This window comes from Python bivittatus, unplaced genomic scaffold (assembly GCF_059951505.1).
Source record: "Python bivittatus isolate LINGU-HERP-01145 unplaced genomic scaffold, Pbiv_v1 ctg000720_np1212, whole genome shotgun sequence".
Classification (NCBI taxonomy): domain Eukaryota; kingdom Metazoa; phylum Chordata; class Lepidosauria; order Squamata; family Pythonidae; genus Python; species Python bivittatus.
In genome coordinates, this window is record NW_028277104.1 from 140,019 (window position 1) to 155,590 (window position 15,572).

The following is a 15,572-nucleotide window of genomic DNA, read 5'->3' on the forward strand; positions in this document are numbered from 1 at the left end:
AGGGTGCCTCAAACCAACTGGGGGGGGGATCAGAGTCAGTTGAGATTGCCCCTGGCTCCCCTGCTCACACAGAGGGTTAGGGGTTTGCTTTAGGGTTAAGGCATATTTTGGTTTTTTAAGAAGTATATTTTTATTAAAGAGCATGAAACTCAGCAAACTCAGGGAGGCAGTGAAGGACAGGAAGGCCTGGTGCGATATGGTTCATGTGGTCACGAAGAGTCGGACACGACTTAACGACTGAACAAAATTTTTTATTAAAAGGTATTCCTTCTACAGAAGCCCCTAATGTTGGCCACAAATGAGCAACTCAAAAAAAAAAAAAATGCAGAACAGAAAACGTTACTTAACATGCTTGAAGCATCTATTGAAGTGAAATAAAATAAAGCTCAAATGTTCAGGGGTAGGGGTTAGGAAATGACACAATTTTTTTTTGTTTAAAATGTCCTTCTACACAGTCCACTGGCATCCTCCTAAAACTGGGTAGCTGGGCTCATAAAAAGAACTGGAGAAACCAAAATATCTTCAAATTGGAGAAGACAACACCGGGCCTCCTGCAAACCCCATTGTCCAGCGCCAATGCCCGCATATACAATCCGTGTGCCTGTAAGATTGTGTTCATCACCAAATAAAGACTCGGAGAGAGGTAGGCTCATACAAAAGCAATTTACTCAGGTGTAATGCAGGTGGTTACAGGCAAAGCCAGGGTTGGCTTGGGACAGGTTACATAGTTTATAGTCTCCCTGTTTCCCGTGCTTAGCAAGTCCCACCTGCTGACCACCCCTGCCTGCCTTTGCCCATTCTTGCCTCGCCCCTTGCCCCCAGCTCTCCCCCTCGATCCGATGGCAGGTTCAGCCAGGGTCCATTGTTTTTGGCTGTCTTGCTTTCAAGGCAGGTCCTGTGAGGCTGGCTCACGATTGCGCTTGATGGGCGGTTGAGCACGGCTTGAGCTGCGGAGCTCTTTGTTGCTGTTGTCGGCTGCTGGCCTGCGGCGGCTGGGGGAAGTCCTTGTTACAAGGTCATTGAATCCTGCGGGCTGATTGCTCGCAGTTAGCGCTTCCTCTTGCGATCGCCTGCGCCTGGGGCAAGGAAGCTGATGAGGCGGGTTTAAACTCAGCTAGGCAGAAATGGCTAGCTTGAATGGCGTGTGCTGAGCCAGGCTGAACCTGACAGTGCCGACATGCCACAGGGAAAAGAGTCCTAAGGCCGTGTCAGCGAGGAGCTCTATATGATTGGGGCTGGCGCCTGCTGCTGCCATGGCCACAGCCGCCACCAGCACTCCTCTGGCATCCGCCCCTGTTCTGCCTCCTGGAGCTATGCTGCCTAGTCCGTGATCCTCTCTGCTTCCCGGTCCAGCTAGTCCTCTGGGAGTGTCCGCCACCGGCAGGCCAGCGAAGTGGGCAGCCATGGCTGCTGGCATGATGTCCTGCTGGCTGGCAAAGAGGGCCTAGTAGAAATGCCCCATCACCCACAACATTTCCTCCGCGGACGTCTCCAGCTCATCCTTGAGTCAGTTGTGCAGACCGTCGAATGCTGGCCCACCCAGGCACACGCCGCTGCCCTCCACCCCACAGCCACCCTTGGTGCTGGTGCCACTGTCCCACTCTCCCCTGGGCTGATGGAAGCCTGTGCCTCATAGTCCCAGAGCTGGCGCCAGCGAGCACGCTCATGAAACTCATGAAATTCAGCAATCTCAGCCTGTGCTGCCTTGCAGTCCACCAGTAGACTGTTACAGATGCGTGTGTGGCACCCCACGAAGGCACCTACCAGGGCAGCATAGTGGTGGAACTCCCTGTCCCAAGCCTGGCGTCTCCAGGCCAGGCAGAAGCCGCAGATGTCCCACTTCGCATGCTCCCACCGCTCCAGGAGCCTGGAGGCCCTGTAGACATCCAGCATCACACGGTTCTCCAGCAGGCGGACAGGCGCAGCGCAGAGGGCCGCGTCGCCATCCAGGGTGGCAGGATGGAGCCGCCAGAGCGTTCCACTGCATGTGGGGAAGGGAGCCCACCTTGGTCGCTACCGAGACCACCCTGTGGACTGACCATGGTGTGATGGAGACCACCCACGAGCGCATGGGACAGGCCTGTGACACCCACACGCGGTCCAGGTGGCTTGCTGTGCCCGCGAGATAGGTGAGAAGAGGCAAGATGATTCCCAGGCCTGCCACCCTCCCCCCCCCCCACAGGGCCCTGCTTGGAGCCCGAGGCCACTGGCAGAAAAAACAGCAGGCTGTTAGGGATCTCCAGAACTGCATTCCCCGGGCCCCTTGCTTGGCGGATTGATTCAAGTATGTGCTGCTTCTGTGACAGCACAGAAGGCCCTTGCACATGAGGCACAGGGGGGACAGGATTGCGGGAAGGGGGCCCCGCAGAGCAGGAAGGGACCAGGCCAGAGGAGCAGGGGAGGGCTGAAGAACAGTGAGGGGAAGGGGAGGAAGAGGAAGAGTGGGATGGAAGGTGACTGACCCCCAAAGTGGCCGCAGGAGGGCCGGGGGGGCAACAAAATGATCTGCCGCCAGTCTGACAGACAGGCCCTGTTGTTAAAGTTGCTGACTACCAGTACCTTCTGCCATGTGGCGCACAGTGGCTGCAAGTGAGCTCACAGGGTATTCTGGGCGCGGGCTGAGGAGGCTGGTGCATAGACCCTGAGAAGGCAGAATGCACAAGCTCACTCTCGAGGCCAGCGCCCCCTGCCTGACACCACACACACCCCAGTGTGAAGTCCAGCAGGGCCAACTGGCCCAGCTCCAGCTCCAGCTCCAGCTCCAGCTCCAGCTCCAGCTCCAGCTCCACTTCCACCTCGACGTAATGGTCTGGATGGAGGCTGAGGTGCGCCCGGCAGAGCACCCCAAGCCCTGCCTGGGTCTCTCCCCCAAAACTTCAGAATGAGGGCCCCGCCTGCCACAGGCACTGTGCTGCCACCCAGTGCCTCTCAGAGATGAAGCCAGTCTCTTGAAGCACTGCAAGATCCAATGGCAGGGACCGGAGTGCCTCCAGGATCTCTGCCCAGTAATCTGGCTGCCGAAGCCCACCCATGTTCCAGCTACAGAGGTGGAAAAAGGGGGGAGAGGAGCTAGCCATCGCAGTCAGAAGTGTAGCAAAAACCAAATGCGCAGTCATTGCAACCACATCTCCCTAACCCTGCAGAGCTGGGAAGAGGAGCCCCTGGTCTGCGGCACAGGCCGCTGAGGAGAAAGAGCATCCGTGGGTGCAGGGGGAGGGAGGGAAGGTGAGGAAGAGGGAGGAGGAGGAGGTATAACCCTAACCTTAACCCAGGTATTCGCCCTTCTCCAGAGGCACCCCTCTGCCCCCTGAAGTGGTCACGAGGGGAACTGGCGCCTCAAAGTCCACCGCTGCCCAATGGTTGTGGATGTACTGAAAAACTTGGCCAAGACTGCCCTCGTCCATCCACCTGGGCCACACTGCAGGGCCCTTCGGCCAGTGGGAGATGAGCAAGCGCTTGACCAGGGCCAAGGTGAGCAAACGTGCCCTGGCCCCCTGTGCTGCTGCCACCTCACTTGAGGGAAGGTCATTCACAAGGACTGTCAACACGGAATCCGCCTCCTGCTCAAGCAAGTCCCAAAACTTCTTAAGGTGTACTTATCAAGTCACGCCACCGACACCTCGGGGAAAGGAAGGTGGTAAACGAAGCAGCCTCACAACTTCACCGGGTGAATGATGCCCCTCCCTGGCGAGTCCACGAAGACAGTCTGTATGTCTGCTAAAGGGGTTTCAAGCTCCTGGAGCCGTGCGGCCCGAATGGTCGACTCCCGTGAGCCCACACCATGCGAGTCTGAGCCATCAGCTGGCCCCATCCCTGGCAAGGCACTCCCTCGCCGCCCAGCTGCCCTGCCCTGGGACAGGGAGCAGCTGTGTAGCAGGGACTGGTCACGGACCTCCCCTGCACTGGCACCCCCCTTGCTGAGGCAATGTGGGAAGCTCCCCACCCGCATCACTGGCACCCTCCAGCTGCTGGTCCGTGTAACCCCCCTGCTGTCGTAGAATGTGGGCACGGTGCCTCAGCCCCACCACCATATCGTCCAAGGGGGCTGTGAAGCCCTCCATGGAAAGAAGGGAAGAGGCATCCCCCACCTGCTCGGCTAAGGGAACCATCCTCTCCGGATGACCAAGCCACTCCCGATGGACTGCCTGAAGCACCCGGGTCAGGTTTTTCTCGTCAAGCCAGAGGGGCCACCGGATGGAAGCACGGGGACAACAAGACACCAACAGCCGGTCCACCGCCTGCAGTTTCAATGAACAGGCCACCGAGGTGATCTCCCAGCTCACCACACCCTTGATCCTGATCCCCTCCATGAGCACCTGAAGGAGGATGTTTGCCGCAGACTCCAACGCCTCCAGGATCCTCGCTTGACCGTACCTGGAGAGGTTGACTGTGGGCACGTCCAGTAGGCAGATGTGCGCTGCCAGGGAGCCCCAGAACTTGAGGAGGTGGTGCTTCCCCTGCACCTCTCCCGCCAGCAAGTACTCCCCGAGGGAGGAGAGCAGCCTATCACACTCTGCCAGCCATTCCCGCCAAATCCACTGTTCCCGCGAGGCTGGACTGTGCACATCCGGCATGTTGCCTGCCCGTGAAAGAGCCAGGGTGCCTAGTGAGGAGACCATCAACTCCTGCGAACCACTCCACTCGCACAAAGGGGAGCAGTTTTGGAACCCCTCCCATGAGCCCCTGTGGCCGGGCTGGAGCTGGGGCACCCCCTGCCGAACCCCCGTGAGAGGTGCCCGCCGTGGAAGGCTCTGGGTGCTCCTGGGAGAGCAACTCCAAGCTCCCTGCATCCTGGAAGTAACTCTCATCCTCCTCCCTCCAAAGAACCCCCACCTCTATGGGCTTCCTGAGTCTCCACACCTGGGGTCCCAGCCCCAATACTAGCGCCGGGTGTATCAAGCAGTGGGTACACCCGGAGTCTAGTAGCACCTGCAGTTGTGCCTCAGCCCTTGACCTCACTCCAAGGATATGTACCCTCACCTGCATGGGAGGGCAGTCCTCGTCCACCATTGGGTCTTCGCATCTTGGCCTTTGCCCACACTGGGATGTCATTCAGTGCGGGCGCCGCTCGTTTCCTGCCGGTGTGGCATCTTCTGATGATACTGTCTTGGACGTGGACCAGCCGGCACCGCTCCGCTGCAGCTGCCCCCACTCCTTTCTGTGGCTGGTCTGGGATGCATTGACTGGGGGGTTTCGGGGTCCCGGCCTCAGCTTGTGGTGAGGCCCCATCCTGCTCGGATGGGGATTGCACCACTCGATGGCCCTGTTCTCCGCATTGGTTACAGGCCTACCTTCTTCTGAGCCTCCCGATCTCCTGTACACTGTCGCCAGCTGTTCTGCCTCTCCTCTGTGGCCACCCCACTCGGCTCGCCCTTGGCCGCTTTTTGGTGCCTCGCCCGTCGTTTCACTCACTGCCACGCAGTTTCTGCCGTCCTTGCTAACCAGATCCACTCCTTCAGTGTTGTTGGGTTGTCCCGCCCGAGTGCCCACTCTAGGATCTCTGGGTTGAGCCCGTTCTGGAAATAGTCTATTTTTAGGGACTCTGGCCAGTCAGTCAGCTTTTCGGTCAGGCATCGAAACTCCAGGGCATATACGGCCACTGATCTCTCTCTCTGCCTCAACCGTCGGATGTTGTCTCTGGCCTGTCTTGTACTCAGGGTGTCTTCGAAGCGGTCCCGGAGCGCCTGCATGAACTCCGGGAAGTTTTCGAGCTCCACTGCGTTGGCGGCGTATAGCCGCATGACCCATCCCTCACCATCGTTGGAGAAAAGGTGGCCACTCTGCTTCATAAAGTTCCTCACTTGTGTGAGGAAACAGGGTAGTTGCTCGGGATCCCCCAAGAACTTGCTGGTGATGCCTTGGAGCCGAAGCACGTCCGCTGCTCATCGGTCCCCAGATGCCTCCGCCACGCTGTGCGTCCTCAGGGCCGGCTGGGGCGCCAGGCCGGGGCTGGCCTCTCCCACCTCTTCCACTGCCTGCGGTTCTGCTGTCGGAGCCTCAGGTCCACGAAGGATGGCCTGTAGCATTGCCTGGATGGCCCCCGGTTGCTGCTGGAAGTTGGCTTCCAGTCGGGTCACGCACTCCTCCAGTTCCAGGCTTTTGGATCCCGAGCCATGGCTCATCATGACTCCCCATCCTGCTGCCCCGTCCGGTCCCAAGCCAATGCCAAACGAGCACCTGGTGTCCTCTGGCGCCCTCTCAGCCGTGGCCCTGTGCCCCTCGCTCTGGGCCGGTCCTGCCATCGCGCCTTCGAACTTGGGCTCCCCCTCGTATTGCTGACTCACGCCTTCGTCACTGGCTATCTCGGTTAGGATCGACCTGATTGGAGTTCTCGGCTGTCCTGCGGATAGATTGCGAGCGCTCCTTGGTAATACCAGGTAGCATTCAAAGGTGAACCGTTCAGGATCCAGAGCCAGTGCCCGAGGACTGTCAAGATCCTTCCAAACCAGAACTTGGCGATGCTGCCGGTCCAACTTTGACACCTCAATACGATTTGTTCCTGTGTCCCCCCAATAGAGGTTCTTCCCTAACCAATCCACAGCCATGCCTTCTGGATAATCTAACCCAAACTCAACCACGTGTTCCAGAGCACTTCTGTTCATGAATGTTCTACTGATGGTCATCAATGAGATGTCTGTCCAATATATACGATTGTCAGTCACATCAAAATCCAGGGCAGAGGCTTCTTTGATTCCTGTCAGTGGGATAGCAATGTTGTTATTCGTTTCCAGAGAGATTCGCCTGATATCTACTCGATGGGAAAACAGCAGGAAGGCTTCTGGGACAATGTAGGTCTTCATGTCACTCAGGAGCTCCAGGCCTATGGGGCAGGCACAGCGCAGTCCTTGAGGCCTATACAAGCAGAGGTGGCTGCAACCCCCATTGGATTCTGCACAAGGATTTGTACCAATAATCTGGTGGACGTTTGTAGCCTTGAGGCCCATAAGATCAGGCAGCTGGTTAATTATGGTCTCCCTTTCTGCTGTCCGCTTATGAACCCACTCAATGCTTCGCCTTTGCCAGTCTGCTCAATAAATATAGTCTCCCAGCAGGGTGAAACCAAAGATGTGAGGTCGGGGGCTGAGGCACAACTGCAGGCGCTACTAGACTCCGGGTGCACCCACTACTTGATACACCCGGCGCTAGTATCAGGGCTGGGACTCCAGGTGCGGAGACTCAGGGAGCCCATAGCCTTCAGCCAGCTGGACGGCTCACTTGCGGGGGGGATCGGTTCAGTGTAGTATGATTGGGGACCATCGAGAGGAACTGTGGTTTGTGGTGGTCCCAATCGCTGACTCTGCGTTGGTGCTCGGACTGGTGTGGCTGAGACGGCGGAACCCTCTCGTCGACTGGGCATCAGAGGCGCTGTGGTTCGGAGATGCGGAGGAGTGGGAGCAAGAGAACTGGAAGCGACAGCGGGCAGCGATGAGGAGGGAAGCAGTCTCGGAGCAGAAGTCGGTAGAGGAGGAGCAGGCAATGCGGAGAGGCAAGCGAACCATGGTGGGAATAAAAGTAGTGGCAGCGGTGGTTCCGGGGATCCCCAAGACGGTGGCAGTATCGGGGCTGAGGGGTCCCAATGCAGCAGTTACCCAGACAGCGGTGGCCGGCTCTGCGACGGGGGAAGCGGCAGAGCTGGTGAGCGTTGGGAGCATTCCCCACCAGTACTGAGACTTGACAGTGGCGTTCGATGAGGAGGAGTTGGATCAACGGTGCCCTAACGTGGGCCTTGTTCATCCACTCGCTGTATGCTTTTGGAACTCTTGCCAAAAGCACGCGATGAAGTTCCTGCCCTGATCACTGACAACTCGTCGGGGCGCGCCGTGCAAGCGGTAGATGTGTTACACAAACATCCGCACCAGCCACTCTGCCGTGGGGACTTGCCAATAGGCTACGAAATGCGCTTATATAGAAAACAAGTCTGTCATGACCCAAATACCTGTTTTCCCTTTGCTCTCAGGTAGCTCCACAATAAAATCCATGGCAATTTCCTGCCATGGACCGTCTGGCGTCGCAACTGGCTGGAGTAGACCCCAGGGCTCCTCTTTGGTTCCCTTTGCCATTGCACAGATCGGGCAGCCTCCTGTGTATGCTTCTACGTTCTTACGGAGAGTTGACCACCAAAACTGCCGCCGGATCAGATGGAGGGTCTTCATAAACCCGTAATGTCCCGTGTTATTATTGTGGGCTCTCTCCATCACCTCCCTCCGGCAACCTTCAGGTACACCACAAACCCTCCTGGCCCGTTAACAAGTTTTGGTTCACCGCCAACCAAGGGTCTTGCTCACTGGCTTCTAGGAAAGTCTGTTTGAGTCCCGGCTCTGTGTCACTTGCCTTTTTCTTTGTTTGGCTACGGGTTACTGCTTTTGCGGCCAGCCGGTTCGCGGGGATGATCGAATCCACGACCTCCTCCCATTGGCTGGCATGCTGAGGCATTTGAGACAGTCCATCCATTAAAAAGTTCCTTTTCCCTGGGATGTGTTTGAGGTTGAAATCAAACCACCCAAAGTATTGGGACTAGTGTGCCTGCTTGGGCGAAAGCTTCTGTGGGGTCTTCAGTGCCTCGAGGTTCTTGTGGTCGGTCCACACCTTGAACGGTTGGCTCGCTCCCTCCAGCAGATGCCTCCAGGTGGATAGGGCCCACTTGATCTCAGACACCCCTTTTTCCCACACCATCCACCTGTCGTGCAGAGTGATGATCACAAACACTCTTGTTGGTGCAGAGCGCAGCAAAAACTCCAAGAAAATATTATCCATGAAAGCAAACACAATGCAATGTCCATTTCTTGTTTCCCAAAGAAATCCAGTCAAGAAATATATACTAACTGGTGTTTATTGATAAAAATGCAAAATTCCATAAAATGCAAATATCATACAAAATATAAAGAAAAACACATGTTCTCATTATATTGTAGCATCCAAGACTTATTAGCAACACAAGCTTAACAAAATCTCTAGCTACAAACTCTTAGAGAAGAGGTACACTACTTGGTAATATGTTACAACTACGTAGCCCATAAAACCTACATAGTGGCTAACACTAAAACAACTAACAACTACTCAGAGAGGCTGAACATTTTCCTCTCCTTGTATTATAGTTTTATGCCACCCCCACTGGGTAACTAGCATACGCATGCCAATAGGTGGCAGTAAATAGCACAATACACAACACACAATAACAGGTGTTTTTCACATGATCTCTATAGCCAAAATATTACTTGTTATTGTTGTAAAGATAACGGGATGAATCCTTTCCCATGAGAAAGAAAATCCTGACACCACCGTCTCTCTGTTTTGGTGAACTTCTGGGAGGTGTAGGCGCATGGGTGGAGGGCTCCCTCGGGTCTGGGTTGTAACAGGACTGCTTCCATCACCACGTCGGAAGTGTCCACCTGAATTACGAACCTCCGGGTCAGGGTGGCGCAGGATGGGCTTGGCGGTGAACCTGCGCTTCAGGTCCCCAAACGCCTCTTAACACTCCGGGGTCCATGCGAGAGGCATGCTGGATTTGGGGTTTTTTCTGCTGCCTCAAGTCTTAAGCAGGTCTGTTAACGGTAGGGCGACCTGGGCGAAGTTCGGAATGAACTGTTGGTAGAAGTTAGCAAACCCCAAGAAACTTTGGAGTTGCTTCCGGGTCTGCGGTGCTTCCCACCCCAGCACATCCTTCACTTTTGCCGGGTCCATCTCGATGCCCCAGCTAGATATTTGATAGCCAAGATAGTCTAATTGCTCTCGATGGAATTTGCACTTTGAGAGCTTGGTGTACAGCTGTGATTTTAGTCTCTGGAGCACGGTGCACACTAATTTCATGTGCTCGGTCAGGGTCTTGGAGTATATCAGGATGTTGTCCAGGTAGACCAGTACACCCCGGTAGAGAAAGTCATGTAGCACTTCATTTATTAATTGCATGAACACCCCCGGGGCTCCTTTTAACCCAAACGGCATCATGCGGAATTGGAAACTTCTAAGTGGATAATTGAAAGCCATTTTCCATTCATCTCCTGTGCGGATCCGGACCCTGAAGTACGCCTCTTGCAAGTCCAGTTTTGTGAATATCCTCCCCTTGGACAGGTGGGATAATCAGTCCATTAAGGGGAGAGGGTAGCTATATTCGGTACTTATGGCATTCAGCCCCTGGTAGTCCATGCACATTTGGAGCAAGCTGTCCTTCTTTTCCCGGAACAATACCAGGGCTGCCAGTGGGGACTTTGTGGGTTGGATGAATCCCTGCTCTAAGTTCTTGTCCACAAACTCCCAGAGGGCACCCATTTCCTTCCCTGACAGGGAGTACATCTTCAGTTTGGGTAACTTGGCCCCCGGCTCTAGCTCTATGGTGCAGTCACTGGGTCTGTGAGGTGGGAGTTGATCTGACTCCTCCTCACCAAATGCTGCTGTCAAGTCTTGGTACTGGTGGGGAATGCACCTTGTAAGATATGCCCCGTTCAACAAGAGAAACTCCCGTGACACGTGTGGTTCACAAAAGAGGTTTACTCAAGCGTAATGTAACAGTTACAAACAAAGCCAGGACTGGCTTGGCACATTTACATTGCTCATTTATACTTCTCCCCTTCCCGCGTTTTCACCCCGCGATCGCGTTACCGCTGCGGATTATCAGCACCCCAATAATCCCCCTTAAGTGTCCAGAATGGCAGGTTCAGCCCGGGTCCCATTGTCCTTGATTGGTTGCCCCCTCCAGTGTGGGTTGGTTCCCTTGGGGCCCTCCAGTTACATGCAAAACCCGAGGCTTCTGGATTGCGCGGTGATCTCACTTCTCTGCCCGTGGCCCCGCTCACTGTTAGCTCGTGCCGCTTATCAGTGTAAACTCAAAGCTTCCACTTTGCGGTTTTCCCATTTGGCTAGGCGCAGGTGGCCCATTAATCAGCCACACTTTCAGTTCCTCTTTTCCTCAGCTAGCAGCCGGTAGCAGAGTTAGCACGGCGCGGCAGCGAGCTTTCCTCGAAGCGCCGTGCCGACTGAACCTGACACACCTGACGCTCGCCAGCTCCACCGCTTCCCCCGTTGCGGAGATGGCCGCCACAGCCGCCATCTGGGTCGCTGCTGCGTTGGGGCCCCTCAGACCTGATACCGCTGCCATCTCGGGGGTCCCTGGAATCGCTGTTGTCGCTGCTGTGGCTACCATTGTGGTTCGCTTGCCTCTCCACATTGACCGCTCCTGCTCCACTGACTTCTTCTCCACGACTGCTTCCCTCCTCCTTGCTGCCCGTCGTTGCTTCCAGTTCTCTTGTTCCCATTCCTTCGTATCTCTGAACTGCAGCGCCTCTGACACCCAGTTGACGAGAGGGTTCTGCCACGCTGGTCCGAGCACCAACGTATAGTCGGCGATCGGGACCATCACGAAGCGCAGTTCCTCTCGATGGTCCCCAATCTTCATTTGGACCAGCTCAGTGTAGTACGGAGCTGCCCCCCCATAAGTGAGCCATCTAGCTGGCTGAAGGCTATGGGCTCCCTGAGACTCTGCACCCGGAGACCCAGCCCCGATACTAGCGCCGGGTGTATCAAGCAGTGGGTGCACCCGGAGTCTAGTAACGCCTGCAATTGTGCCTCAGCCCCCAACCTCATTCCAAGGATATGTACCCTCGCCCGCATAGGAAGGCAGTCATCGTCCGCTATTGGGTCTTCGCATCTCAGCCCCTCTGCGCGCACTGGGAGCATCGTTCAGTGCAAGAGCTGCTTGTTTCCCACCAGCACGGCATCTCAGACATAGACCCACTGGCCTTGCTACTGTCAAGTCCACGATGTCCAACTCTCAGTTCTGAAGCATTGTCATGCAACTAGGCTTGGGTCAGATAAATACTTCTTTATTAAGAGGTACATGTAGCTTGTAAACAGAACATTGCTAAAACTAACGCCTTGGGTAAACCTCCCTCTATTTATCCCCTCTCCCTTTATTGCTTGGTGTAGTGACTCCTCTTCACCTGTTGTTGACCTCTCTCCTTCCTCCCCGAGCTTCTTCTTTGGGCCCCAGCTGCCTGGCCGGCAATCAAGCCAGTCTAAATTGCCCATATATGGTTAAGCTGCTTCCCAACTCCCATTACAACCATTAACAGCCACCCCCCCAAGGTACAAGTGGCAGAAACAAATCAATCCAACTCCCAACGAATGCAATACAATGGAAAACAACAATGTTGATGCAGGTTCTGACATACTGTCTCCCCCCCCCCCCCAAAAAACCCCTCTTCACCACGCTGGCCAGGAGCCCTAGAAATAAGAAAAAAAGGAACTGTTCCATCCACTTGCCTGAAGATTATGGGCGTCTTCAGCCGGTGCACTTTCAAATTTAATCCGGTGACGAGCACGGACTGATCAAACTCCGAGAGCAACCTGAATCAAGCAATGCTGTGAGCCGGGACTGACGAGTCGATCCGGAGCACGGATCACTACCTCATACGTTATGGGACTCACCCGGATGTCCTCGATCGATTTGCTTCAGCTCCCGGATTGCCTCTGCTGTGTGCAAACGGGCACATTGGTCTTCAAACCAGTCCTGTAGGGCAGTGATGAAGCGGTCAAAGTCCGCCAGTTCCGGGGCCTCCGCTTCATTCAAGTCATTCATCCACTCAGCTGCCATGCCTACCAGGAAGCGGGACACATACGGCACCCTCCAGGCATCGCTGGCAAACAGGTGCCCGCACGTGTCCATGCAGATTCTCATCTGGTTCAGGAAGCCGGGGAGTTGGGCAGGGTCTCCGTAGTACTTTTCTACCAGCCCCCATCTTCGCAACAGGTCCCCTTCCACCTGTTGAGGTTGTTGGGCGGCTTGCTCCTGGTCCTCTCCCCCGCCGCGTCCTGCGGGGGTCTGGGCAGGGGCCTGATGAGGGGGAAGGGTCGGTGGTTCCAGCAGAGCCATTGGGGAGGGCTGGTCGATCGGGGCCGGCCCCTGTAGGGGGTTGGGAGGTTGCACGGAAGGTTGCGCCAGAATCCTCAGCTTATCCAATTTCTTCCTCAGTGAGCGCACTTCGCCTTCCAGCTTCCCCACCCGTTGTCCCTCATCCCATGGCGTTGTCACTGTGGTCGCGGTCCCCATGGCCCTCAACCATCGAGGGCAGGCTGGCACCTCAGGGGTGAACCCTCCAGCGTCTTCCCAGATGCTCAGGTCTCTTGGTAGGTCTCAGGGTGGGCCATTCGTCTCGTTGTGGTCTTCTGTCTGGCGCCCGCTAGAGCTTCAGTGAGGGGGATTAGCCATTCCTCCTCTTCTGCTGGCGTCTCTGGTGAACTTTTCTGCAGCTCCTCAGAGGCCATGTTAAGTTGCTGGAAATTCCTCGCAGAGTTTCCTCTTGGGTGACATCCAGTATCAGGGAGTTTTAGCAAACTGTCAAGTCCACGATGTCCAACTCTCAGTTCTGAAGCATTGTCACGCAACTAGGCTTGGGTCAGATAAATACTTCTTTATTAAGAGGTACATGTAGCTTGTAAACAGAACATTGCTAAAACTAACGCCTTGGGTAAACCTCCCTCTATTTATCCCCCCTCCCTTTATTGCTTGGCGTAGTGACTCCTCTTCACCTGTTGTTGACCTCTCTCCTTCCTCCCCGAGCTTCTTCCGGGCTCTTTGGGCCCCAGCTGCCTGGCCGGCAATCAAGCCAGTCTAAATTGCCCATATATGGTTAAGCTGCTTCCCAACTCCCATTACAACCATTAACAGCCACCCCCCCCCCCCAAAGTACAAGTGGCAGAAACAAATCAATCCAACTCCCAACGAATGCAATACAATGGTTGGGTGATGCAGGTTCTGACAGCTACGTTCCGCCGCGGCCACCCCCACTCCTTTCTGTGGCCGGTCTGGGATGCGCTGACTGGGGGTTTTTGGGGTTCCGGTCTCCGCCCGTGGTGGGGCCCCGTCCTGCTTGGATGGGCACTGCACCGCTCGATGGCCCTTTCCGACGCATCAGTAACAGAGGCCTGCCTTCCTCTGAGCCTTCCGATCTCCTGCACTCTGTCGCCAGCTATGCCACCTTTCCTCTGCGACCACCCCACTTGGCTTGCCCTTGGCCACTTTTTGGTGCCTCACCCGTCTTTTCACTTGCTGCCATGCAGCTTCTGCCATCCTGGCCAACCATACCCACTCTTTTAGTGTCGCCGGGTCATCCTGCCCGAGTGCCCGCTCTAGGATTTCTGAGTTGAGTCCGTTCTGGAAGTAGTCTATTTTTAAGGACTCTGGCCAGTTGGTTAGTTTTTTGGTCAAACACCGAAACTCCAGGGCATATTTGGCCACCAATCTCTCCCCCTGCCTCAACCGTCGGATGTCATTTCTGGCTTGTCTGGTGCTCAGGGTGTCTTCAAATCGGTCCCAGAGCACCTACATGAACTCCGGGAAGTTTTCAAGCTCCACTGTTTTGGCGTCGTACAGCTGCATGACCCACCCGGCTGCCCGGACTTCCAACAGGTCGGCTACGTAGGCGACCCGCTCGCCGTTGTTGGAGAAAAGGTGGCCACTCCACTTCATGAAGTTCTTCACTTGCGTGAGGAAACAGGGTAGTTGCTCGGGGTCCCCCGAGAACTTGCCGGTGATGCCTCGGAGCTGGAGTGAGTCCGTAGCTCATTGGTCCCCAGATACCTCCCCAATGCTGCATGTCCTTGGGGGCGGCTGGGGCACCGGGCCAAGCCTGGCCTCACCTGGCCTCGCCTGGCCTCGCCTGCCTCTTCCACTGCCTGCGGTCCAGCCGTTGGAGCCTCGGGGCCACGGAGTACAGCCTGTAGCATCGCCTGGATGGCCCCCAGCTGCTGCTGGAAATTGGTCTCCAGCCGGGCCACGTGCTCCTCCAGCTTGTGACTTTTGGATCCCGAGCCACGACTTGCTGTGACTCCCCATCCTGCTGCCCCGTCTGGTCCCAAGCTGATGCCAAATGGCCACCTGGCGTCCTCTGGTACCCTCTCAGCCATGGCTCCCTGCCCCTCGCTTTGGGCTGGACCTGCCCTTGCGCCTTTGAGCTTAGGCTCCCCCTCATACCGCTGACTTGCGCCTTTTCCATCGCTGGCCATCTCGATGGGACCACCGGATTGGAGTTCTTGGCTGTCCTGGGGATAGATTATGAGTGCTCCTCAGAGATATTGGGTAGCATTCAAGGTGAACCCTGGCTTTATGTAAGGCTTGCCTGCATTGGTCTGGAGGCTGATTCCTCAGCAGCCTCCCCATGCACCTCGGAAATGCCTGGCACCGGGGCCCCATCATTCATCTGCTCAACCCTGGTCGTCTCCATGTCCTCCCCTATCAATGATGGAGAAACCTCCTCAGAAAATAGGCGACGGCGGGCCAGGAGCTGCTCGTCATGCCAGCGATGACGCTCCAAATGCTTGACTGGGGCATAGCGGGAACATCCGTAGACCTCTGAGAAGACAAAGGCAGAGAAGACGCGCCCTGCCTCGGTGTCCTCTGCAGCTGGTGCTGCCACTGCCGCCTCTGCTGCTGCGGCTCCCTCCACTTGTCTTGTTCCAGCTGGCCTGCGGTGGCAGTCTTAAGGGCAGAATGAGGGGTGGCCTCCGTAATGCCCACAGCCTCTGTCTCGGCACCCGCAACCCCCACTGCCTTCACCTGGTGGTCAGTAACAACCCCCCTC